Source organism: Aphis gossypii, chromosome 3, assembly GCF_020184175.1.
Source record: "Aphis gossypii isolate Hap1 chromosome 3, ASM2018417v2, whole genome shotgun sequence".
NCBI classification, from domain to species: Eukaryota; Metazoa; Arthropoda; class Insecta; order Hemiptera; family Aphididae; genus Aphis; species Aphis gossypii.
The window spans coordinates 50510820-50536482 of record NC_065532.1 but is presented as its reverse complement, the minus strand read 5'-3'; the positions used below and the strand labels follow the sequence as shown (position 1 = coordinate 50536482).

At 24.6% G+C, this 25663-nt stretch overlaps 1 protein-coding gene across 1 annotated transcript in view; it reads left to right on the top strand.

Moving 5' to 3' along the window:
- The window catches only part of LOC114130386 (fat-like cadherin-related tumor suppressor homolog), a 139149-nt gene that overhangs the window by 1626 nt on the left and 111860 nt on the right, over window positions 1-25663 (top strand). Inside the window, 1 exon segment of the mRNA XM_027995355.2 lies at window positions 16077-16113. The gene's annotated coding sequence lies outside the window, so the exon portion shown is untranslated.

The following is a 25663-nucleotide window of genomic DNA, read 5'->3' as shown; positions in this document are numbered from 1 at the left end:
ATTTTAATTAGGATTTTTTCTCGAATTAAGATGTTAGACAAATGGATAAGTTATTCAATAGCAATAATTATTAAGTGATATTTGAGATAACCATCGTTATTTTTTTCTTGAAGATTATTAATCTGATTTCATGTATATTACTTGTTACAACGTGTTTTGCTCGATGTTTTGGCTTGTAGCCGAAAAATGATGGATAATTTACTATACAAAATCGTTAGTAGGTAGGTAACTTAATACAAAATATTTTTAAATGTTACTGTCGAGGTGTATAAGTGTATAAAATACTTACACAGAGATTGGATCTGATTGTCTACTTGTCTTAAGCACAGAATGTTTCGGTCATGTTAAATGGGTTACCAAACTTCCTGTGGTATTCATGTTGTGGAAGGAGGGATGAATGTAGTGGTGGTAGTGACGATTATTTGTGCGAACCCGTTTTCAATTTTGCCTATTTGTACATTTTAAACAAACAAAAACTTTACATTACCGACATTTAATTACGAAACCTATATCTATTTGTAGAAAACAAAAAGAACGTCGGCTTAAGAAAAGTAACAGAAAAACTATTAGCTTGTATATTCCACAAAGAGTATGTTGATTTAATTGAAAAGGTTTTCATAATTATCTGAATAATAATATAATTATAGATACTACAGTACTACACTGCATACCTGCTATAACCTAAATATATTTTATTTTAATACAATAAATACGTATCAATTTCAAAAATTTTTGGTAATGATATAACATTGAATCATTTATAGTTATTATTTTAGTTACAAAAAAACTTCCAAAAAATCAATAATTAGATTGATTACTGCCAAGAGAGAGATCTACTAGCATGTTAATATAATATGTCAATGCATTGACTATAAATACTAAAATACTAATTTATAATCGAGTTTATAATCAATGGTATATTAAATATAATATACATCGAATGTAATATATTTTAATTTATACCTACTTATTACTTAACTACTAACTGATAATAATAATATTCTGAATCAAGTTCTATTTAAATGAGATTGATTGTAAACCTACAAGTGTTTAAGTATAGGTACATACGATAATCAAATCGTATCATTTTTGCAATTATTTATCGACTATATCGACTATTGACTATACCGATACTATTACCCTCGCTATTACCTTACGTAGTTAGTAAAAATCATATTAATTAGTATTACATAAATTGTTAAATGATGAGTCATTAAAAAAAGTGAATGGACGTAGTACTTACAAAAAACTTATCTCTAAGTACCTACGTATGTAACAAAGTTAATTATTTCCGAATAAAATCTTCGTTATCTTTATTTTAAGTTTAGATTCCTATATTTATTTTCTGTTATTTTGGAGTTGGTACTGTAGATACCTTGTATATGGATAAAAGTAATTATATTGCATATCAAACTAAACGAATGTTTTATATTACCGTCATCGTGTGTCGTTTGGATTTATATCTTTCGAGATTTCTTCCCAATTTATTTTTAAAGCAGACCGAATCATTGCGAAGAAAACATTGCCAAGACTAACATAGAAACTATTTTTTCTTTCTTTCTTAAATCAGATCTTAGAATTGGTGTAAAAAAATGTGCCCTTGATCGGATGAGTGGAGAGATGAAAAAATAAAAGAACCTTAAACAAAACGTTTTTATTGCTGGTGCACTGTTGTCTGTTAATAACAGTTTAGAATGATCCTTGAGCGTAGTCAGTCACGTTCCTCTCCGTCGACTCCCACAATACCCCTGGGCTATCCCAAACAAAATACAGGCTAGTCGTATATTTACCTGTATAAAATGAATCTGCAAAAAAATGTATAGCTAGGGGAGTAAATAATAACCGAATAGGTTCATAGAACAACGGAAACGTGTGTAATTAATTGTAACGCACTTATATTGTACCTATCTAAAAGGAGAGCAAGGAAAATGAGGCAGAATTTAAACCCGGTTAATCTGATCTTACGTTTCGTGTCATGGCTTAGAGAAATCAAAGTGAAACTAGTATTGTTTGCTGCAGGTAATGGAAAAGCAACCCTTAAAATTCTTATATTAGATATAGGTACACACTATATATTACATTCTGTCAGAATATTATAAAGTCGTGTAGCTTAATGAATTCGCCAGTCTTATAAAAAATATAATATTTTAAGTACCTACCTCAGTTTTATCTGATCTATAATATAATTCAATACAGAATATAGAGCATTTTTGATATAGGTTCTTATTTATGTTAGACTTATCATATAATTGTTTTGTGTTATGAACTTATATCAGTTATATCATCTTATAGTTCGGCCAATCTTTTATTTATTGTGTTTTAATTATACAAGGTATTTATATGTTGGTATGCCTACGAAAAACAAGTGTTCTTTATTTTTACCATACGAAATCAGGTCTGCTTTATATGGGACCGAATGATTTGGTTGAAAAGAATGTATTACCTACCGCCTCCATTGGGTCAAATTTCAAGTATATAATAAATAATAAAACACAAAAAATGCCCCACCGAGCATTTCACGATTTCCTTTTAATATCCCGTTTTATATTACTTAGACGTACCTATATATCACGTACCTATACGTATTATATCATATACCACGTGTGTGCTAAACACCAAAATTCTTTATACTTTTCAATTTTTTTCTTCACAAATATTTTAGGTTATTTATTCACTTAGTATGTAAGATGTGCGCATTATTATCCTTAAAATTATCCTGATTGTTAGCAAGTAGGTAGAAATTCTATTTTAAATTCAAATCTTGATCCAAATATTTCTAAGCAAAAACTTGTAACAATCACATCTCGTATAAGATTATTTTTCATTCACATTTATTTATAATATCAAATTTATAGAAATATTTTACAGTTTTCCGATGGTTTCTGTTATGTGGATAATGTTTGATAGATTAATAGGTATACTGTTGGTAAGTTCATATCATAAAATGTATCATGTACGGTGTAGATGCGGTATACCTGTGTTTTTGATTTTAATTTTACTCGTTAAAATACGTAATCGCTTGACATAGTTGAATGGTATTCATTTTTATGATTTAATTTCTATTGAAAATTTGATAGGTAATTTTGGTAAAATGTCGAGTTAAAAATATTGAAGTTAATAACTGATAGTGTTCAGACAATAATAGTCATACAATTTTGGATGCCTAATTGATTGTTAAATAAAACCCGTTTTTTCATTTTTCATCTTGGGTACTAGTTGCCGACCAGCGACCGCAATTTACATATACAATATACATATAATAATATTCGTATCTAACCGCTGTCCAATTAAAATGATGGCGGCAGTATTCGAGCTGTTTGTCGTTTTAGAGTATTATAGGTATATATAGGTATAATAATAATATTGTATATGCGTGTAAAGCGCGCGCGCATACTCTTTCGGTCTGGTTCTCTTCCATTGGCACTGTTCCACCGCCGTGTTTCTCCGCCGTCGTTGTTCGTCTATAACCTGCACGTCCTATCTCGAAGTTTGTAAATGCGTTAGTTTCGTCTTGAGTTTCGATTAATGAAATACAAGACGGACACAGACCATCCATCCACTAGTCGGCGATATAATAGCTGGTGTATTCGTATTTTATGTATAGGTGTGGTATAATAATAATAATAAAAATCATTACATGAAGGGTTCAATGCATCCGGATGATAATAATATTATAATAATACCTAACAACCTAACGTATACTTATTATTATACTTTTACACGTTTATATTGTTGTATTGGCTATTGAGATACGGTTAATTTTACAATACGATAATTGAAACGGACGGTGTGAATAGGAACGGAGAGACCAAGAGAAATATTGTTTTGCTTATTTTTTTTTTTATCTTGGACGGCATTTTGGTGACTAATATTTTAGTTTGTGTACAAACTTATATGATTCCGAGAAACATATCTCCGGAAATAGTGTAAACTATAAACATTCATCGAACGCTTCGTTTAGTTTCCTCTTTCTTTTTTGACGAGATGGTGCATGCCGCATGGGTCTTACTTGAGTGTGATCTTTATTCTTGAATAGAAACAAGTAGCAATTTGGGCGACCAAATAAATTTATTTTTGAGGCTAAAACAAAACTACGACTACATGAATTATTATTCATAATTTATTAATATTTAATATCTAATTAACATGTTGACATTAAAATAAAAAAATTAAACCTAATGGTCTATACAAATATTTTCCATAAAATGTTTATGATTTTAAGCACACAATTTAAACGCAAGCCATAAAATTTAAAAGACATGATTGAATATTAAATATTTGAGTTATATATATACATATATATATATGAGATATAATTGATTATTTCATTTTTTGTGTTGAATATGTGTATAAGTAGTTGTTTTTTTATGTAATACTGTAAAATTTGTGTAAAACAGAACTAAATGTTCATTGACTAGTACTCAGTATATAGCGTATTTTAATATTTTAGTCTCATTAGTCTCAAAATAGATAGTAAAAGAGCTTGAGTCTAACTCCGAGTCTAAGTTTGAGCTAAAGCCTATTATAATATAATTTTAAAGCGGACATGAGTAAGTTGTTCTATTTGTTGCATCATTGCTAAGTATCTTCTGCAGTTACAGAAATATTTCTCGAAATACTCGTCTAAATATAAAGTCCTTACTCTTTACAATTTTGTGTGGTAAACTTAATCAACATGAATCACGATAAATATAGGTATAGATATCTACCTATACTACGTGTATATACAGTGTATGATTAAAATGTCTAGTCGTAGTTTGCTGGATTAAATAAAGATGTTATGAGATGTATGTGATGAAGCTCACAAAAGCTTTTAAGAATTTAAATATCTACATGTATATTATACATACAATATATATAATACATAATATAGGTATATTTGAAAAAGTAGAATAAAACGTGAATCTTATAATTATATTTTTCTATAATTATTTGGATTGAAAAATGTTCTTCATTACATTTGAATAGCTCTGTGAGTGTTTTTCTATAAACAAAATTAAAATAAAATTTTCCTCCCTAAAATATTTCTAAGCTATAATTTAAATTTCGGATTTTCTATACTTAAGTAAAATTAAGGTTATTTTCGGGTTTTCTGAAAAATGAACCAAAATGTTATGCTCTTGCAGTTTTGCCTAATACTCATGCTATGAATTAACAAATTTCCAGACAACAAAGCAAAAAAATCAATTTTATTTATTCGATAATGCATCATTAGCCATCAGTTTCTTAGTACCTATATAGGCGTTTGTTTTATGGGAACAAATGTCAATCATATTAGCACAATAAAATAATACCAAGTTTAAAAAATCTAAATGATTAATAAATGTCTTTAATCATTATTTCAAATTACATTTCTGAATTTTTTAAACTTTAAATGAGATGTTTCTATAATACATAAGTACCTACTTGATTGTTTTAATTTTAATAGATTTAGGTATACTGTTCTATACATTTAATTTACACTGGGTATATCGAGTGTTAAATTTAAAATTGTTTTAAATTAACTTGGATAATTTATTTGTTAAAATATTTAACATGTAATGCACTATGTAATTATATGAAATCACTAGATATAGCTAACCAAGCAGCTAACTCATTCATTTTGTGTTGTCTTAATTAGGTAAATTAGTCGTGATGTTATCAGTTGAAATAGGTTATCATTAGTTTTTTATATTGAATTGGAAATATATAAACATATTTTGCATTGGTTTTCATGCTAATGACTAATGAGTTATGACAGTCGACAGACGACACCAAATGATAAAATAAGTTATGCATTTTTTTATAAATATAGTATATTTAAACATGCTATAAATAGTTTTACACAAATTGAATATTTCTAAAATTGCGAATTAGTAATTTATAATAGTTTTATTCGGAAGTATTTTTATTAGTACAAAATGTACAGTAGGTACTTATATCTAATTTATTTTTATTATTGAAATCATAAACCATTTTACTGATAATAAGTACATTTTAACAATAATGATAATCAATAATTATAATAATAATAATTTATAGGTATAGCCTAATACATCAGGAAGAAATAGGTACAGTGTAAATTATTTTACTTCTAAAGATACATTTTTATTTCTTAAATCGCATTAACTTAATATCAAGCGTAATATTATATTAATTATATTGAATTTGAGAATAATCATTACAGACTTACTGTTTTGAATATAATTTTATTTGTTATGTAGTATTTACTGATTATAATGTATGCAGATAAATAGTGTAATCAATACACGTTTGGAATTACCGTGTGTGTCAAATTAAATACTTATCTATTTTATTAAAATAAGCTTGAGCTCGCTTAATATAATAGCACAATATTAATAAAAGTAAATATATACTTACCTATAAGTTTTTCATTGAGATTAATAATTTTTATTATAATAATAAATAAAATATTAAGCTCAAAATACTAGGTATCTAGTAAAATACGGTACAGCAGTTTTTATGGCTTAAAGCGTAAACACCTGCACATTGTTAGTAAGATTGTTGTGAAAGTTTTCATTCGTTTCAAACAAGGCATTTGTGTATAAAAGACAATAATATTAAAATATTTTTTTTGCATTTTTTTTTATCTTGTTCTATAGTAGGTATATTATTAACAGTTACACAGCAATCCCCCCTTTCGTATTATCAATACGAGTATTATTTCCGCTTGACAACATTTTACATTGACGGGCCCTAAGCACTTTGGCCATGAGTGCTTTAAACAAAGTCAGAATTGAAGTGGAAAGAATAAGTATGTTATTGTATAGAATAATAAAACAGTTAACTAATTTAAGAATTTTTATTTTCATAATATTATTATTAATCTCGTTACTAATTTACGTAATATGTTATATCCAGAGTTACATTTTAACCAGATTTGGGATTCTGTATTAAAAAAGGTAATAATAGACATTTATTTATTTTCATGTATAATATTACATATATACAAATAATAATTATATATTTTTCTATTTTAAATTTCTATACTTAAAAATTGGCTATAAATTCAGTATAGAAGTTGATCGTTGATCTGCTATAACATTTAAAAAATTTAAAATGTTCTATGACAAAATTAAGTTATAATGGGTTAAATACGTAGGTACGTGTAAACAAAGTATGTATGTTGAATTGACTATCTATTGTATTTTTTATTTTGGATGCAGTAGGTATGCTAAAAAATAAAGATATTCCTCTGGGTGGTTATATTATTGTGTGAGCAACAAATTGAAACGTTGCATTCTCAAACATAGCCTCCAGGTAAACATACGCATATGTTTCTTAAAATATTGTTTGGATTCTATATACTTACAAACTTATTAGAACAAAATAATTTATCATTTGTGCAACTTTTATACGTTAATTTTATAATATTAAACTATAAAACTGAATACTTACAGAATAATTATTATAAAAAAGGTTATAAATGTGAATTAGGTAATTAATATTTAAACATATCATTTTTTTTATTATTAGTATTTAAATGATTATAGAGATTATTTCGAATCGAAATAATCACCTTGTATATCTAACCAGCTTTATACTAAGAATCGTATGTTTATAATTATTTTTAATAAACGAAAATACAGCATTCAGACAAGATCCAATTGTTCAATATTTTAAGTATAGTAACAATAGTTATAAATACTAATGAAATGCATACTGTAGTTGTTAGGTATGGCATATGAGTAGTAACTAATAAGTAACATGTAAATAATATTTAAATAATTATAAGGTATTCTATTTATTGTCATTCAAAAATATATGTTGAATTTTGTTGAAAATAATTATCTGTTTGATAAAGTAAGATTTTTTTCCTGTTTAACCGATAGCAAAGGGAAGCTCTGTATGAAAAATACTACTCCTCTGCTGCCATAGTTTATTAGTGTATCTATACAATAATTATAAGTACTCAAGTTATTTTATATTATTATTAATAAGAAGAAGAATTATTATTTGTTAGTTTTTTTTTTAACATTAACTGAGTTTAATTACATGATATACAAAGTAAGTTATCGTTTTAACTCATATATTAATAGTAATTAGTCAAATAAGTTTTTGTCCCATTTTTTAAGATGATGCAAAAGTATTTATGTATTGTAGAAATTTAAATTTTAAACTCCACGTTTTAATTTTATGATATGTAAATATTGATATGCTTTGTTTAAACCTACATTTACACATAGACCATATAATATGATGATATAATGATAAATTTAAGGATACACAAACTAGATGCTTATGAAATTTTTAAAGTAACATAATTTTGTATAGCATATAATAGTCTAAATCTGTATATTTTGTTTATCATTACTACATTTTGATATTTCGACGAATGAAACAACAATAATGTAAAACCGGTCGACCCATCCGCGTGAGTAAATCTGCCTGAGGTTTGTCTGTGTTCTTATATTATGCACCACGAGGAGGCGTGAGCGTAGGCTGTCGGCCTTCATTCTCGCAGCACATTGCTACCGCAGCTGTTCCCGTGAAGTGCCGTTGGCAAATAAAAGGTCAAAATATATAATGCTGGGAAGAGGGTAGAAGTGTCGGTTAAGTTTGATCAATGTAATTGGAATCTATAGTATTTGTGGGACCAGAATATATTTTTCAAAAGTAAAGGATATATGTATTATATAAAATACAAATTTGAACTTGAAATCATTTTATTTTGAATTACTTATGAAGGTGAAAAGTTAATACAAGTTTGTATTTATTTTTTAATTGAACACTTAAAAATTTAATTGACAAAAATATTCGAGGAAATATTTATTGTGTATTTAAAATAAAGATAATAATTTCTAAAAAATAAAATTAATCGTAATATCGTAAAATTAAAAATGTCTTATATTTTTGATATTGTAAGATGACTATAATTTTCTCTGAAATAAATATGAATTATATTATCTTCATCGAAAACTAACTTATTTGTTATTAACATATAAGTTGTATAATATATGCTTATCATTTTGCCTACGCAGAATTTTATTTTGGTTCAGGTTTTATTGTTTTTACCTAAAAATCAATCACAGACCCAATTATTAAATCTTTCAGAGATTCACCCCTATAACCCAATAATTTAATAAATTAATCAATAGCAACAATATGAAAAATCAAAAAATTTTCCAATTTTTTATTTTTGTTTTGCTATACATTTATTATTTTGTACTTAATTTGGATTAATCAATACCTATAGTAAAATAATAGATAAAGGTCTTATTACATTTTAATACCAATTTAACAAATTATTATAGTTTTTCAAAATTTAAACAAAAACAATTTCATTATATTTTTATAACGATTGAAGACGTTAGATATTATCAGTCTTAACTTAGTATACGATTAGATACTTTATTATTCATACACGGTTAAAATAACAATTGTTGACGTTAAACAACGTGTTATTATCAGTCTGAAAAAACTGAAATTGAAATATTCGATTTTATTTTTATCTTATAATATACTTTATCCGAAATATTTAAATTAAAATATCTCATCAAGTTCACAAATTTTCGGTGGTTTTGTTTTGATTATAATTTAATAGTGACCGAATATTTTGTTATATTTATATGTAAATTATATTGTATTTATTTAAAATTTACATAATGTAATAGGTATACAGTAAAAACGTATGTTGAAGTGTAATATTATTTATTTTAACCTAACCTAACCTAACTCGTACTGTGTAACTATATGGTTATTTTTGCTTTTTGGTGTTATTGTTGTTTGATCTTATTCTTAATTCAAACTAATATAATATTAAATTTATTTGCTTGCATTTCTTGTATAACTTATTGTAAAATGTATAATGTACTTAATGTACTTAAAATAAGTTATCTAATCTGTACGACGTCCGTAGATACAGATCTTAATTATTTTTGTTTATGCGTTTTGTGTTAGGAATATTATAGTATTAATATAATTTCAATTTTTATATTATTCAAATTTTAGTATTTTTTTTTTACGTATTTACCTACCATACCTTCTGTAATTTAATTTTACATTTAATTTAGAACAATTTTTTTTCATATTTTATTATTAACTGTCTAGTACTCAAGTATTTAAAATAATTTTAATCACGGTAGCGATAATTATCTTAGCATGTGTTCATAACCAATTATTTAAGATTGAAAAATAGGTACCTCCGCGTGTGGAATGCTGCTCGGCTTTTCTTGTGTTTAGTTTTTTAAAAACATGCCGTCATAATTGTAATACGGTAGATACTGACATTCAGAAACTTCTTAGTGCTTTTAAATAGACAACTCAGTCACTTACCTTAATACTAACCATGGTACTAATATCCATTAACAAAACAAATAGTTTTCAAGTATCAAAAAATGTCGACGTCTAATAGGCTCAAGGTTGAATGAGCAAACCCTGAGACTAACTGAATTTATTAAAAAAACAACAATAAAATTAAAATAGCAGATTATCTGTTTCAAAAATATAATATTTAGGTAAAAAAATATAAATAAAAATCAGTTATTGATAACTGAATATTAATCGTGTTAATAACTTTATGTTTTGCCATTAAACACTATTCAACAAGTACTCTCAGATTCGTTTTTCTGTAGATACCATGTATATTGTATATATTTATATAATTGTATTAAAAATGATTACAATAATAAAAATCCACATCTGATCCTAATTTAGTAAAATAGTTATTGTTTTGTAAACATTAGTTATATTTTAATACTTATTGTTTAATAAGCTTTTTGTACTTGTTACATAATAATCATTTTATATTCTATTATGTATTTAAATTTTAAACAAGCCACCTTGCGTGTCGGTAAAGTGAATTTTAGACTATTCTGAAGTTGCGATAGATAATAACTCGACGAGTTCTAATGATTTAATGCTACTTAAAGACCTTATATGAATTTAAGAATATCTATAAGTTCTTAATCATGGATTTTTGTTTGTTTGTTTTTTTTTATTTCTCATCTGAATAGTTATAACAAAACAAGTGCTGACAAAAATAATTAAAGTTGTTCTGTTGTAGATTATACATGTATTATATATTACTCAAGTTCTTATAATTTTTATTATTAATATTAAATATATATAAATTTATGAAATTATTTCATGTACCTAGGTATTTATATTATTTGTATTGACATTTGCTAAGAATAATCAGAAGATTTTACAGATGACCTCGTTACAATTTCCTATAGTAGGTAAAATACGGTTAAAATATTATCTTCATTTATATTTATCATAAAGGCGATTTCCGGGATATTATAACTCTTCAACTTTTCAACTATGTAACGACTTATCTATATTTCATATGTGAGAGACTGATCTAATAAACCTTTGTCCTCTTATAATATCAAAATAAATATACATCACTGTCGTTAGGTTGAAAGCAAAAGTAAAGGAGATGTACCACATCAGTTCTCACCTATTTTGAACAATGTTTTTATTTGATAAGATTTAATGTAATCTATTCAACGTTCAACGTTTTCCCTTTTTTCATAAAATACGATAGATTTAAGTATTTGCCTTTATTTATTATATACCGTACCTACTACTATAATATTGTAATAGGTTATTTAATAGATATTTTTTTCAATACAATTTATGTTATTTAAATGTTTTAGCTAATAACTTTAATTATTAAAATTATGTTTTAAAGTTATGATATCTAGACTTTTATTTATTAAAAAAAAATACAAGGTTAAAAATTCAAGTGATTTTAGTTAAGAGTTTGATACGATATGACTTGATTAATTGACAATGTTTTTAATTTTGTTTATTTGCTATAATAGTCTACGACCCATGTGGTTGCTATAATGAAACTAAATTGAACTTAATAAAACGGTTCACTATATTCAGAGAGCCATATTATCTCACATTACTGATGTCAAATGACTATTTTTTTCCAACTCCATGCTTGGAAAATAATTGTACCGTAATTTAACTAAAAATTAAATGTCTTAGATATAATACGAGTATTAGAAGATTAAGTTAAATTTTGGACTTAGAATTTGTTTTATTCTAATAGTTAAATGCGATGTTTAGTACTTTTTTTCCTATTAATTAAAATAGTATTTTAATGTGTTTTGTGAATACCTATAATTACTTATAATTTAATAATGGAAAATTACATACAGATTTAGATTAGTTAATACAAATTATTATATAATTAGAATCGAGTATAATGTATAAACTAAGAGTATTTAAATTTTTATCTATATATGAATTCTACAAATATAATTTTCTATAATTTAATATTTGATGATGGTGGTAAATTTTAGAACACTATAAATCAGGAGTTCTTAACTTTTCTACACTATGGACTCTTTACTACATAAAGTATAGCGACAAACTCATACCATAAAAATAAACCATTTTTAATTTTGATTACTATAGTAATATTTTAATGTTAATTTAAAAAAAAATTAAATCTATTCCGTGAACCCTCGAATAACCAATTACGCGGACCCCCCCTATGGGTTTCGATTACCAATAGTTATAGCTTATAATTTAATATGAAACAAAACATATTTTCTATTGATTTATTGATTTAATTTACTTCAAAAACTGATTTATGTAATAAAGATAGCTTCTACAATCGATGTATATTATATTGTATCAGATATATTTTCTATAAAACAAATTTTAAACTTGTTGATTTGGTTAAAAAATAAAAACTATAATTTAGTTTCACTTGAACTGTTTAAAAATCAATAGCATATATATATTTTTTTAATATTAATATTTAAAATAAAAATATACATTTTTAAATTTCTTTTGAAGATATTAACAATTTATAGCTATTATTCATTTTCTGTGATATGTAAAACCATATTATGTGTGATAGTGTGAAGTATTCCTTTGAATGAATATAACTATATTTAATTAGAACGTATTAAATATGTATGTTTGCTAAATAAGTACAAAGTTATAATATTCTATTTTAGCATTAATTATTATTTATTGAGATAATAATGTTGGTAGTTGACTTTATGTATTAATCAACTCAGATTGTCAGGATATCAGGTGATTTAATTTAAAATAAACTTATCATGCCAAGTTGTTATTGTTATTATATTCGAATCTGATCATTCACTGTTTATGGTAAAAACTATAAAATTTTAATTAATGTTCCTAGTATGATGGGTTTTTACAATATATTCCATCACTGTTTGTTAAAATATAATTTAATTAAGAAGAATACGAGAAGTAAAATAATTAAAGTATTTTTTAATGAATAAAAGACATGTTTATAAAATAAGATTTACTTTATTTTAGGTAGGTACGTAAATTTATAACAATGTTTTTTTTTTTTTTTTTTTTTTTTTTAATATAAGTAACATCGATTTACTTATAATATTGTTACCTACTTCAATTTTAATTAAAATAAAAAAGATACATTTCACTAAAATATGCTTTATCATCTAATATCTATAATATAGATAATATAATATAAATTAAAGATCTATATTTATTTTGTTAACATTATTTATACATTTAAATCTTTATCAATTAATCTATCATGTAATCAATAATAATATTCTTGATTGATTAATATATTATAATATATTGTAATGTTACTACTTGCTATTATTTGTAATTGGCCGGTATACATAGTATATCCGTTTAAAAATAATTAAATATTCCTTTTTCTCATGTTATTTATGGAATTTTACTACTCTGCCATAACTTTTCTCAGGATTTTCTTTTCTTGTTGGACGATTAGTATAAAACTAATTTTTGTTTCCATTTTTAGAGCTAATATTATTTTTACGGTTTTCTTAATTCCCATTACTCGTAAAAAATGATGACTAGTTAAAAAAAATATAATTTCTTACGTATGGTAATAGTAATATCAAAACATATAGGACAATAGGTAAATCAAATTAAAATTTATTTTGTCTTACTCATTTGGGAACATGCATAGAGCTGTAGGTATTTTTTCATAAATATTTTTAATAATCTTGAAAATTTTAAAATTATTTTTTGATATAGATTTTGCAATTTTTTTTTCAAATTATAGACAGTATATTATGCAGTATACAGTATATTAGTTAATTATATATTTATACACAAAAACTTAGGTACTTACCTAGAAAAATTACTTATATGATAAAAATATCAACTGCTTATATATTTTTAGAATACAGAAAATAAAAACATGAGTGTAATGTTAAATAAATACCTAGCTGTAGATTGATAATTGATAGGTATTTGCTATTTATTTACATTTAATGTACTTAATGTATTAATATTTGATAAATAAATAATAATATAGAAATAGTTAATACCAAATGTTTATTTTAATTATCAATACTAATACGAACGTATTTTCAATTATTTGTTAAGTATGTTTATATACAATATGATGCATTGATGCATATATTATTACAAAATACATAATAATATTATCCATTGTCGAAACATTTTTTTGTGAAATATTTTATTGATTTCTTAAAGGAAATTTTTGTACACTAAGTGTTACCGATGGTAACATTTTGTTCATTGAAAGTGGTTTTATTTTTTTTTTTTAAATTAAATTAGTTCAAAACATAGTATTACGTGAAATCGCCAAGAACTAAATAGGAATTTCGGCGCCTTGTACGTGACTAAAATTACAAAACTTAAAGTAAAAATAATAAAAAAAAAAGGTAAAAAGTAAATAAATGTTGACAAAATCGGTTTGTGTTTTTCATGCTTATTATAATTTGGGTTTAGATGTGGACGGCACATTACTGTTGTGCAGTTGAATTCTCCTTTGGTATAATAATATTATAGTAATTATGCGGGCGCCTACACTTATCCGTGGGAAGTCATTGAAGAATATTAATTATTCTTTAAAAGCATGTGGGGGAAAAAACGAATCGTAGTTTTTATGTTATAATGTCTCAGGTGAAAATCAAAAATTCGTATTATTTATAATAATATACTAATAGTTGAATGTCTATGATAGTGGTCGGAAACCTTTTGGACGCTGTGGCCGCATTCAAAAAAAAAAAAAATTTAATCTTAAAATAAAAAATGTTAAATTATTATGTAAAAATGTTACAATTTTACAATTACAAATTAGAAAATAGAGAAATAAATTACAACATTTTGAATACTTAATAAATACACTTAATGTACCTTTACTACAATGTGTAAGTATTGTTCACTATTTTTTTCAATTTCCACATCAAAACTGTGCACGCTCTAAGCACATGTTGATGATGGTCATCTGTTAAGCGTGTCTGTTGTGGATTTTAATTTTGTTCATATGGAGAAAAGACTTGTTTCCACATATATGTAGACCCAAATATACAATAATATTTTGCAGCTTAATTTTTCATTTTTGAAAATTATAAAATAACTTCAGCATTACAAAGTAAAAGCGATTGTTTGAAAGCATTTTTACCTCGGTTTTTATGAATATCTTGGGACTGCAAATCTATTATTTCCATTTGAATGTCTATTCCTACAGTCATCAAGTATCAATATTAAATGGATTGACTAGTAATAGAAAGTATTATTTATTATTAACTTTGTATTGAAGTGATGAAATAGATTCAAATTATATAGCTGATGAAAATGAAAATGTTGATAATTTAAAACGATTTTTACAAGCAGGAAAATGTGTTAATTCATTTTTTCGAAATTACATCATACAAGTTTCTACTTTATCCCTCAAAAGACTTAATATGAGACCATATATCAGGAATATGTTAATTTTTACCTTGTAGTTTTGTATCAAGTTTATTCGTATACTTCAATTTATTGACAAAAAACGTCAATTCAAAAATGCTAACTTCATTTTTAAGTGTGGAAGAGTTCTTTATTTTATTCTAAAAAATCATAAATTTCTTGCGTATCATAAAATCAAGAATCAAGATGCAATAGATAAAATACAATTCAATAATTAAATTATAATTTATAGATATAAAATATGTAGATTTAAGGAAATTGCTAAAAAAAAATAAAGTATTCAATTAAATTGATATTTTGAAGTGGGTAGTATAGAATAATTGCGTGGGCCTCTGGTGGCCGACCACTGCAGGTCTATAATATTATTTAACTCATTTTAAGCTAATACTTTAATATTGCATATGTATTTTTTTCAGGGCATTAACGTATAAGATAATTTAAAAATATCCTTTGGTAAGTTTTGTTATTTCATGTATTATCGCTTATTTTTATATTTCTTTTCTTTCATAATAATTAGTTGGTTAATGAACTAAGATTCTGGTATAAATAGTATTTACTACTTGCTTAGGTGCTACTGATCTTGAGTTAAAACTTTGAAGCTTTATCAATTAACTTAAATTCTAGGTAATACGTTGTTTTATAATCGAGGATAATTACATATTTTGCTTTTGTAATCTAAATTAATCATACTTTCAATTTTGATTAACTCAGTTTGGCATGAGGTTTGGAATAATTAATATAATATTGTGTTACTCTAATGAACTTTTTTCTTTTAATGAAAGTGCTTTAAATACTGAACTAGTAGATAAAATATACTGACTAGTTTAAACTAATCATATTAATTAGGTATTTAATTTTAATTTTATTGGTTTTTAAAATTAAATTGTTTTATAAATTATAAATTTTATTTATGTAGGTATCTTAAGTATGTATTTTTATTATTTAAATTCAAATAGTATTAAATAAATATTATTTTATCGATAAGCAGTTAAAAGTTAAATGGACTTTTATTCAACTTCCCTGATTATAAAGATAAATCCTGCCACTTATTTACTAAATATCTGTAAATTATTGAAAATATATCACTTCTATTGATTACATTGAGAATATATCACCTATAAATATTATAGATCACTATGCTCACTAATAGCTTTGTAGAAACTTCGGGTGTGAGTTGAATTTTGTTAAGAAGCTTATAAAGTTTAAAGTTGCTTAACTTTCTATAGTAAACAAATATATAGGTACTATATATAAGTAATACTGTATGATATGTTTAATATCAATGTATACTTTAATTAAAGTATTTATGATTTAAGCATTAGATACATGACAAACATGAGATTAAAAATACGAAATTATATGTACGCAATGTCATTAAAAAAATTCTAAAGTAAAATGTTAGAAAGATGTTGTATTGGTATTATATGTTTAGTACTGGTAAAAATATGAATTTGTTGATATTCCACTTATACTTACCTATTTGGTTTAATATTTGTATTTTGTTACATGTTATGTACCTATAAAGTTATAATTGAAGTATTTCGTACAATAACTGCGTTATTGTTCTTGATTAAAAATGCCAAGTTAGTTTTCAATATTTTTAATTATTAAATTATAATTTATTCATTATTGTATTAATAAAATATAATATATTTATCCTTGATTATATTATTAAGACAGAATTTTTATAAAAGCTATACTTACGTTAGCTAAATTGATAATATTTCTAGTAAATAAGTAAAATATAGTCTATGATATTTGTTATTTGTGATCCATTATTATAGATACTTATATCTAAATATACATAATAATATATATTTATCTATATTTATTAAAAAATAGAGTTGAGCAAAAGTCTTTCCAAGTCAATTTACCCGTACAAGCTCCGCTTATGCTTAAAGTCAGTACTGACGCGCGGTGTCAATAGGTTTCTGTAAATAACTTAAAATTTGTCTTAATGTTTTGTATTTTATTGCATTAAAAAAAAAAAACAAAAAAACAAAATAACAACAACATTTTTGTTTAAATATCATGTTATCACGGTTTGAACTTCAAATGCTCATTAAAAAAATGTAGTTTGTATTATATTAAATTTTCAAGCTTTAGGTATTACAATTAAAAATTTTATGAATTTTTAACTACAAAATAATTTATGTGATTTTTATATTATTGTAAAACTACTACCTACAAGAATCTACTCAGAATCTAAGACGGTATTATATATTTTTACAAGTTCTGTAAATAATGTTAGGCGTAAAGCTCATCGTAAAAATATTTCAACAGATCGATTAATGTTGAATTTTTTATGTAGTAATCTGTAGTTTTTAATTTCAAATCAACAGATACAATGTTTAGGTATTAAGATATTCATAAACTAGTTTTAATGTAATACTTGAATATAGTATTGATGCAACCAGCAGGTTGATATAGTAGTATTATTATGTATTATTGCGGTGTATCTTATTGTATCATTCTCTTAAAATTAAATAGTAATTAAATATTTAAACAAACTGTACTTATTCTACAAGTACATAACATAGATTCTTATTGATCTCTTCAGCTTGCAAAGATAATAATTTATTGTATTTATTTACGTGGAACTATTCATGAAAATACAACACATATTTGTATATTGTATATATATTAAATAATCATATGGATGGAATTATTGTTTAATTTTATATGACTTGAACTTCAATTAGAAATTCTATGTAATAATATAACATTAATTATTGTCACTGTATAGAATGGAAGAAAAAATTCAAAAATTGTCAAAATATTTAAAAAAATGTTATCGTGTTTATAATGATTATATAAATATTTGATTGTTTATTTTTAAATTATAACAAAATAACCAAATATATTTTATCAAAAACTGGTGTCTTGTAAATATTCTCGTTTTTAGTTTTTTTTTGATTATTTTGAAAACTACAGTGGAATTATTACGTTTAACCACCCACCAATGTACCCGGTTTTCAATGTTCTGAAAGGTGATGACAGACACAAAATAAATCGCTTATTATTGTAGAATAAATACGTTCATCGCTTCGCTCAGAACCTAAAAATATTAATTAGAAAAAAGTTCATTATATTTATAATTTGAAAATTTTATTACAGGATTCCATTTATTTATTTTTTTATTAAATGTATTCATAATTCTATTAAGTTGGCATAATATTTAAATCTGTTTAAATTTAATTTACTTATATTGATGTAGGCTTTTCAATATTTAAGTCTTATTTACTTTTCTTGTATTCTCACTGATGTTCGAACGCGCCATTAGTGTAATGGACTTAAAAATATTATTTTTTTTTATCCTACTTTATTTTTTTTGTATTATGAAAATTGTAAAAAATATTTCATAACATTTGATTTGACTAAATTTAGAGATAGTGTGTGTTAATTGTATATATTAGCATATGGCACTTAATTGTATTATACTATTGAATATGATTCACTAAGTATAGTTGTTATTTAAACTATTATAGAATTAGTAAATTATAATTTTAAACTTACAAATATAAAAACGTGATAATTTCTTTAGAAAAATTAGTTGACTGTGAAATTCAATCATTTAACTGCTATAAGTGTATAGCTGCAGTCACTTTAGTTTGACTAAATGCTAAAAATGTATTGGATGTTTTTAGAAATGGATAGATATTATAAATTTAATTCTAGATTATTATTTTAAGTAATATTTTTAAAATGTATTTAAAATATCCTTTGGTATATAAATATTTTTTTAATTGGTATACTCTTTATTATTATTTATACAGTACTTATGTATTATAAATACTTTTTAAAATATACCTAATAGGTAGTCCATAGTATAAAATGTTCAGGTTTATTTTTGTATGGAGAATGCATTTTTTATGTCTGCAGAATTATTAATTAAAGTTTTATTATTTAGCATAAAATTATTAGACAACAAATGATCAATTTACGATATATTTTAATTATTTTTAAATAAATGTAAAAGTTAATTTTCATATGATTTAATATAACTTAATATTCAAATTAATAATTTTACTTTTAGATTTTAATTTCTAGTTAATGGTTAAAACTACACAATTTTATGAGTGTTTAGTGCATTGTTTAAATATGTGGTCTAAAACAGTTAATCCCCTGCCCCGTACCCCCCCCCCCTCCCATCAAAGAAAAAATAAAAGGCTCAATTGAAAAATAAATTGTAATTTTGACTTTATACAACTTCCCATTTTTCATTATATTTGAGAGATGTTACTTAATTATTTTGAAAAAGATTAGAAAAAAAAGTATTTTTAACATCTCTTTTTTCACCAAAGTATAAACTAGATCCAATTTTCACTATAAACTTGGCATAATAAAATTGTTAAAATTACATAAGTGGTTTTTTTCGATATTTACAGATATTTTAAGTGTTAGTCCTTCAGGAATTATACTCTATTTTCACCTATGATTACACGTTTATGATTGTGGATTTTTATAAAAACTGAATACTTAAGATTATATTATACAAATACCGCTATAGACTATTTCAAAATATTTTGGAAATTCGTTAAATAATTTAGTTCTTCCATTTTTACTTTATAATATTAAACACTTAAGCAATACTTTGCTCTAAATTTGATGTACTACACCTATATGAATTTATTGTTAATTTAAAGAAATTAATCACAGATTTTTTCTTCCAAATTTTCTTTGTTTCTGAAACAGGAATATTATATAATTTATTTTATACAAAATAATTTCAATATGTTTAATTAATACACACACACACATATTAGAGAAACTTTTCTTTTAAGCCGTCTGTTTCTATACTCGCATCATTGTTATCTAAAATACTAGTGTTAATCATTTTTTTTTACTATTATAATTTAACCTAGAATATAACCTCAATAGCTATGATGATATAAATTATTTTCTTACCATAAAAAAACAAATTCAAAACATTCAAATATTTTTACTGAAATATGTATTTAAATAGGTAATGTGAAAATTAAAATTAAAAAAAAACTGATATTGTAATTGATTTAAAAATTAAAAAAAAAGTATTAAATATGTAAATAGATACTATAATGTTATGTATAAAAACTAAGTCGAGTAACACTAACATTAAATTGAGTATTAAGTAAAAAGAAAAAAATAATTACAATTAATTTTAACTAGTAAATTTATTGATAACCTTTATAATATAGTAGGTACACATTAGCAATAAGTAAAATCACGATATACATGAATGAATACCTATACTTTTTTTTTATAAATTATGTGATTTCTAAGTATTTTATCAACACGGCTAGTCTTAACGGCCTTTAATGCATTTAGCTTGTGGATTATAAATATGGATGTAAATTGAACCGATAACAACGAATTCTCCTATTCAATAACATTTTATTGTTAGTTTTAAATATTTTAAAATCATTTAATACTTTATAATTAGTAGTCATGTGTTTTTATTTGTTTTTAACTAAAATATTTTTAATCTTTTATGGTAAAATGCAGATTTTTATTTTATGAGGAACTTTCTTGGGATAGATTAAATAAATAATTTTAAATCGTTGATGTATTATTTATTGCTGCATAATTATTTTTTTGTAACTTCTATGTAGCACAGTTTATTAAAATTATTGCCTATGTTTGAAAGTAATTGTTAATATTTGTTCTTTCCAATGAACATCGACGCATAATGTTGGTTTTATCTATAATTACCTATTTTTAATAAACAAAATTAATTTTTTTCAAACATCATCGCATCATGCATCATGAATACTGAGTTTAGTCTATTCAGAGTTTATTTTATATTTGATCACAACATTACGCGTTTTCAAAATTTGTTCTCACAGTTGGTAAATAGCCAATCGAAAAATCTATTGTGCTCGGACCCCACGAACGCATTAAGGATAACTTACGTAAACCATGAAATACATTATTTACCAGATGTGCGGTGAAACCAGGAAAATATAATTTAAAAGAAAAATGTACATCGTAGGTAGCTGGTGTTGTATGTACAGTGGTGTGCTATGGTGTTTACTCGAACTACTTTGTATTGCCGCGAGGCCTACGGGTAGAAGAAAACATCACAGTGCCCATTCTGTATACATACACATAAATACTGCCTCTCGTTTTTGCTCTAACATCCAAGTGGAAGGAGAATTAAATACATCAATGCACCTGTCTTTTTGATGATACGTATTCATAAAGGACAATAGTAAGATGTTTTTTTTTACGGCCGAAGGCCTGAATGTTTGTACCACTCACCAGTCACATTTATGTATCTTATAATATTATGTCTATATTTTTTTATCATATGTTTCAAAAATACTAAGTTAAAAAAATAAATCTTCCACGTTTAATATACAATATTAATAATTTTATTTATCTTTTACTTTTTGAAGAATTTACATTTTAGATATCTACTATTATATGATAGACAATCTTATTTTTATTTTTTACTGATTTTGTTAATGGTTTTCGTTTGTGAGTGGATTTTGATTTTGAACGGAGCAATGTATTATTGTTGTTGTTATTTTTTTCTTCACCTATTAGATAAGAAAAAATGCTTTAATCTTTAACTCTTGGATTGATTCTTGGTAGAAAATTGGTTTTAGTTGGTCAAAAATAAAACACCTCCCGTACTCATCAAAATTATCGGAAGAAACGAAAAGTAATTATAGAAAACGGAAATACTGGGTGGAATATTTATGAAACCCTAGTTTTCAAAATATAGTGACTTAAATTATTAACAAATTATAAATATTTATATTATGATATTATAGGTAGAGAGTAGGTAGACATAATATATTTTGTCTCTTTACACCATTATAGCCATTTGAAATTGTCAACTTTTTATATATTTTTTTTTCGATGTATCCACGTTGTAATATTGCGTACCTACGAGCATATCTATGATACAATTTTGTTTGGGAATTTATTATATCATTATAATAACAGTTGTTCTAACAAAAATTAAAAACAATCAAACATAGTCATAGTTTTTTTTTTATAGAACTGTTTGAAGCTCAAATTTTGAAAAAAGAAATTTTCTAATCATTTATGATTTGTTAAACTATTTTAATCATGTCATTATTTTAAGCCAATGAAATTATTTGTACGAAAGCGTTTCCGTGAAGTATGTTCCTACAACAATGTCACTCACTTTGCAACAATGGAACGACGTGTGTCGGTCACGTTGCAGCGGTTTCTGCTGAAAGCTTATTTTATTGTACCAGTCGACTTTCGCACCCTATACATATTTGCATGCACACATGCTATACTCATACGATATTCATTACACTGACATTCATATTTTATTATTAGTATATAATATATATGTGTTATATCCCAAGCACAATGAACGCTCTTGTTCACCTCTCAGCCCCCCCCCCTCCGACTAGAAAAAGGGCGTTCGTCACTCTCCGACGGGTATTATAATATTACATCTCTTTCTGCAGCGCGTGAGTATATAATGCATGTACACATAAAATATATTATGACTGTTCGTGCGTATTTTGTATATACGCGTGTGAAAGTCATTTATAGCAGTTAAATTTCCGACCAGATTTTACAATTTATGTTTTGTTTAAACGCGGGAAACAGTTATGCAGATTTGCATGACATTATCTGTCAAAGACAACTTTATTTTTCAACAGATACAGACAAATATTCTAATTACATGTCTTGCATAACATATTATTTGTGTTACCTACATCTGTAATTATTTGTCCATTAATTTTTTGCTTTAAAATTATCGGACAGCTACCTATAGCTTTATAGATACTGATACTGGATGTAGTTTTGAATCAACTTAACTTGTTTAATTTGACGAAATTACGCAAGATAGGTGATAGTGGTGATACATACGATATACCTATTTCTGGGGTATTTTAATGATTTTAATAATAATAATAAATTTGCATTGAAATAACCACGTTTAAAGGAGCTTAGATTACCATAACCTAACCCTAGTATAATGTTTATGTGGCTTTTTAAACTACAGCTTGCAATTGTTCATAAAAGAACATTTACATTACCTACATTTATTTATCATTCAAAGTAACGTGTAAATTAAAATATGTTTTATTAATATGTTTTTTAGTTTCTTCTAATAAAGATAAGTATTTGGTTTTTATAATTAGAAAATATCAATATTATTAAAGTTCTACATAATAAAAATTATAATAAATAATCTAAAACTTAAAAACGACGAGTCTCATAATGTTTTTATCCCAGTTTTTATAGTTATTGAAGTACCTAAAGTATATAATTTATTTTTATATCTATTCGTTAGAATAATAAATTTATTCAACTTTTTAATTTATATTGTTATATTCTTCACTTCATTACCTAAATATATAGCTCCAATTTAAAAAACTATTTTTATGTAATAACAAGTTACTTACCAGTGTTAACAATAAATTGATTTTGTTTAACATGAAGTAAATATATTAAAAATACCTGATTGGATTTAACCTGATTTTTTATTTTATAAAAAAAGTATTTATTTTTTGTGTTTATAAGAAAATACTAGATTTACTAAAATGTAAACTTTTTAATACTTATTTATACTTAAAAATCAACTTGTATTTTGCTATACATTATAGCATGGTAAACGAATTTATATTTATATGAATATATTGAATATATGGTATATTTAATTTGACGGTTACCTATTTATAATAGTATTTATGTAATGCATTAGTGTGTATATACTATATATACCCATCGTCCATCGATTCTAGTAAATTTTACCAATTTTTCCGCTATTCTCAACTGTGGTAGTGGGTGAACATGGTACTATTTTTCAACATTACCGACAGCTTTTAATCAAACTGGAACCCTTTCAAAAGACCTTTCCGACGTGTGAATAATAGCAGGCAATTAGTTCTCTCTTTCTCCGTCCATTTTTTTCTATACTCGTGTGCAACCGATATAGACAAATGCGGAATAATAAACGTCGGGTCGTCTGTCCGGCGATTTTTCTACTAGTACACAACCTGCTTCGTTGCGCGTATCCGGTGTGAGTTCGGTGACATCGCGTCACCGGCATAGAAAAATCGTATCAATTGGAAATCCAATCGGGTCTTATGCCAGGAAAAATAATGTTTGATTATACATGCGGTTGCGGTGGAGAATATACCTCAAATCAACCGTATACTTTAAAACACTCAAAAACTATCAATTTATATGTCTATATACAGATACAAAATAAAGTGCAAAATGATATGTACCGTTGGTTTTATCATATATATTGTACAGCCTATTTCTCATTTTATAAAAAAAAAGTTATAGAAAAAAATACGTTTTATCACTTTAGTTATTACTATAATATCTTCCTTGATACAATAATTAAATATATTTTTCAAAGAAATATTTCGTTTTATGTATATATAAGTACTTATTTTTATTTTTACTATAAATAGTATATATCTAGAGGTATTTATTGTTATTTAAATATATAATTGGTTAGTTTTATCTTAATTATGCTTTAAACTGATTTTAGAAAATATTTTACTTGGACTAAAATCATAAACGGAAAATTATAAATTTTATTTAATTTCAAAATATTTTTTTTAATGCTGCTGTTTTATTTTAGTGTTAACATTTTTTCTTTTTTATTTAGGTAATAACTAATACAGTGATAACCAATAAATATTGTATTTATGTTAAATATTTGTTTTGAAAATAATTTTACAATATTTCATATTCTTTTGAGAAATTATTCTTGTACTTAGAATATTGCCAATTCCTGAATATGAAAACATTCCATATAAATCTTACATAGTTAGAAATAGTTCATGAGAGTATACAAAAAATGAAAAAAAAAATTATTTGTCTTTTTCATTATTTATTTTATTTTATTTTTACATTGAGTAGGTACCTATTTTAAAATTTTAAGTTATAATAAGTTATATTTTCATAAAATATTTTTAAATAATAATGCAACGATTATCCATGATGAAATATAAAAAAATAAATAAATTAAAAACAATCAAATAAATTGTTCTACCTAGATACTATATTC